The sequence below is a fragment of the Rutidosis leptorrhynchoides genome, chromosome 1, assembly GCF_046630445.1.
Source record: "Rutidosis leptorrhynchoides isolate AG116_Rl617_1_P2 chromosome 1, CSIRO_AGI_Rlap_v1, whole genome shotgun sequence".
Taxonomy (NCBI): Eukaryota; Viridiplantae; Streptophyta; class Magnoliopsida; order Asterales; family Asteraceae; genus Rutidosis; species Rutidosis leptorrhynchoides.
The window spans coordinates 118,382,072-118,386,455 of record NC_092333.1 but is presented as its reverse complement, the minus strand read 5'-3'; positions in this window follow the sequence as shown (position 1 = coordinate 118,386,455).

Here is a 4,384-nt window from a genome sequence, read left to right as displayed (position 1 = left end):
TTTTTCATCTTGTTGTCAAAATTACTTGCTTTTGCTGAACTTAATGCCAGTCTTTGAAAATGCGTTGTTTTACCCTGTTGTGTACATAAGATAAACTGCAAACATATATACGTATTTTTGAAGTTTGGTATATTACCCCACATTCAAAAATTATTAAAGTCTAAGAATAAAAGTTAGATAATTATAAAAATGATTACAATATTAACAAAAGTATTAAACATATCAATAATTACAAATTACAAAATAATAATAAAAAATAATAAGTAAACTAAGGATGATATTGGTACCAATAGGGGTTCCAGGCATAACCATAAGTGCTATAGAATGCTTCGGCAGGGTCATACGTAGGATATGGTGGCTGCATCTCTACAGACCAAGGAGGGAAGACGGGTTTCGGTGTAGGAATATAGTTTCTACCTATATGTTGGCAATGCGCTATGATCTGGTTCTGATGAACTTGCCAATCTTCAAATGCTCTCTGTCTAGCATTTTCGTATTCCTGAGAAGCTATAAACCTATGCATTTCTTGCATCTCATTCCCCCCTCCTACATTACCTTGCTCCTGGTTTCTCTCCACCTGTGGATGTCTACCATGGTATCGTACTGCGGCGTTATTTCGCCTCTTCAAAACTTTCGCACCATGGTATACATTTAAACCTATAGTATCGCGGGGTTCCGGCTCTTCTAGTAATAATCCCCCCCGACTTATATCCACACCGAGATATTCACCAATCAAAGTAATAAAAATACCACCTCCTATTATGCTATGTGGTCGCATCCCCCGAACCATAGCTGATAAATAATAACCCACACAATATGGTATACTTACAGCGCTCTGTGGGTCTCGAATACACATATGGTAAAACAAATCCTGTTCATTTACTTTTTCCTTGTTTTTACCCCTTTGTGTAATCGAATTAGCTAAAAACCTATGTATCACTCTTAATTCGGCTCTATCTATATCCAAATAAGAGTAGTTTCCCCCTTTGAAACGGTGATGGCTTGTCATTTGACTCCACACACCGTGTGTATCAAAATTCTCATCTATCTTTCTACCGTTTAATATCAATCCTCTACAATCGGCAGACGCTAACTCCTCAGGCGTATATATACGTAAAGCCTGAGCCATGTCCAGTAAAGACATGTGGCGCATCGAACCGCCTAACAAAAATCTAATAAAAGAACGATCGGTTAAACTAGCTACCTGATCATTCAACTCTATACTACATAACAACTCTTCACACCATACTTTATATACAGGTCTGCGTATGGTGAATAAACATATCCAGTCATTAAAAGAAGAATTACCATACCTCTGTACCAGTAATTCCCTAATTGGCCCGGCCAATTCTACAGCTTCTAAGGGTCCCCATTCTATGACCCTCGGTACCTCAACAACCTTAGAGTGAAGAGTATGCAAACCCCGTTGATATTTTGGATAATCTATCCAAAGTCTGTCAAATCTCAGGTTCGGGTGCAACTCTTCCAAATGCATATCGGAAAAGGTCATGACTGGATGAGGTACATCCTGCTTGTAGTAGTTATCCACCTCCTGTTGTTCCAAATTCTCAGCAGGAGCATTGCGGGCTTGGGATGAAGATTCACCCCTTTCATTCTGCAAAACACATCAAACACAAATTTTGTGCATCCAAATATGCATTAGTGTCAGCAAAATCATCAATCAAAATAATTACAATAACATTATCAATTTATATCAAACTTAAGCTTATTTTCACATTTTTATCAAATCTACACTTTTTCAAATAAGCATATACGAAAATTTTCGTCAAGTTCATAAGCATTCAACTCAAATAACATGTCAAAATAATCATTACTAACAATCAAACAAGTCTCAAATGGCATTATCTTTCAAAAATCAAATTCATGAATTTTAGACTTGAAAAAGTCCACTTTAATTCTCAAAATCATGTTTAGGCTCAAAGTTTGGATCATTTAACTACCTAGACATGTTACACTACTCAATTTAGCAACAATTCATGACAAAAATCGGCCATAACCTGTTTATATCAAAAAGCCCCAAATTTGCTCAAGAATACAAACCCTAGATTATTCAAAATTTGAAGTTTAAGGCTTCTAATCATGTTAAACAGCATCATTCTAGGTTATACAAGCATAATACATAAACAATTTAAGTCTAATTACACTAAAAAGCATCAAAATCAAATTGGGGAAAAAATATCTCAAGAACACCAAATTTCGAATTAAATGGTGTTTAGGTGTAGAAATTTACCGTTTTTCTTGAGTAATTCTTAGATAGCATCCTTCTCAACATGATTTTAGCAAAAGATTTGGTGATTAACGGTTAAAAATTGAGATTTTTGGGGTGTTTTTGGGTGTATTTTCGGGGTTTTTCGCGTGCAGTTTCGCAGTATGTTTTTGTTTTGGGGAGTAAACTGATCAGTTTTTGCGTTTTATTTTTTTTCTGGGTTTTGATCCCTCCGCGAGTCGCGGAGGTTTTTCACTTCAAACTCCGCGAGTCGCGGAGTTTGCTCTTTTTTTTTTTTTTTTTTTATATAATCTTTAACTTATAAAACAATTAAGTATTTAATTTTAAAATTTTGTTTCCCTTGTTATTTAGGACGAGGTCGTTTCGGATCGATGTCCTAGTCCGTCCTTCGACAAAATTTTAAAATTTGTCTTTTTGTAGCGATTGTTTTAAAAGCTAAGATTTTTGGGTTTTTTAATTTTTTTGGCATACTTTAAATCAATAAGATTAAAAATAATGATAATAAAAGTTCTCGTCCCTCCCTCGGGTAAAGCAATTTCGGTTCAAAGACCTAGTCTTCAACTTACGACGAATTTTAAAAATCATATTCTTAACTTAATGAGATAAAGTAAATTTTTGTTTTTAAATTCACACAACTTAAATATAAAATTCAAAATTAAAAATTAAAAATTCACACCAAACTTAAAAATTAAAATGCATAAAATTAAAAATTAAAAAAAAATCACACCAAACTTAATTTAAAAATTTATAAATTCATATCAAACTTATATTAATTTTTCAAATATTTACAATTTTAAATATATTGTTTTTACAAAGTTTACAATATTAATTTAAGATTTAAATATTAATTTTAAAAACATGTTAAAAATAAAATTAAAAATCTTTTTGTCTTTTTATCCCACTTTAATCAATCAAATATTATCAAAAATATGCGCCCCTCTTTTCGGTAAAGTAATTTCGGTTCCAAGACCTAATTTAACTCATGACGAATTTTTGAAATATTTTGGGTTGATTGTTTAAAGATATTTATACCTTAAGAATAAACGTTAAATTTCGCAGTGATGTAATAAATTTTTGAATGATATCAATAATTTCGGTCGCCAAACCTAATTTTATTCAATACCAATTTAATACTTTTTAGCGAACAAATTAGCGTTTATTTTTAAAAGGTTAAAAATAAAAATAAAAATAAAAACTGTACAGACATACCTGTGAAATAGATTTCTTAGTTATATGATCTATTCCATTCATAAGATAGTCGGTTTAATTGGTTTTCCATGGCTCCAAAGGCGTAACCTCGAGCATTCAGTGTCTTTTCTTCTAAACATATGAAAGGTCCGTCTCTGCATAAAGTAACAAATTCGGTATTTGAATAGGTTTGATTATTTGAACATTTACCTCCATGTGACCATTTTCCGCATTTGTGACATCGTTCTAGGTGTCGTGCTCTTCTTTTCGCTGCGGATTTTGATTTTCCTTTTCCAAATTGTAACTTATTATCTTCGCATCTGGATTCTTTTCTAACTCCGTCCATTCTTTCTCTGATTACTGATACTAATTCGCTCGGTAGTATGTCATTATTACGTTTAGTGATCAAAGCGTGTAGCATTAGACCATGGTTTAGTTCACAGGCAGTCTTCATTTCGTAAAAAAAATAAAAATTCAGAATGGGGGGAGAAGACTAGTTCTTTAGGGTCTGCTAGGGAAAGACCATACGTGTTCCATTTTCGAGAACTACACGAAAACAGACAATCTAACTCTAACAGAAATACATATTATCCTTTAAAGACTTGATTCTCCCCACACTTAGTTAGCTGTGGTGTCGAAATTGTGATTAACTTCGTTGTCGACTTCCATCGGACCATGTATGTAATGTTTAACTCTGTGACCATTAACTTTAAATTCAATCCCATTTGAATTTATTAATTCTATCGTTCCGTATGGGAAAACTCTTTTGACTATGAATGGTCCAGACCATCTTGATTTCAATTTTCCAGGAAATAGCTTGAATCGTGAATTGAAAAGAAGAACTCTGTCTCCTTCTTTAAATTCTTTTGAACTTCTGATTCTTTTATCATGCCATTTCTTCGTTCTTTCTTTATAGATTAACGAATTTTCGTATGCTTCATGTCTTAA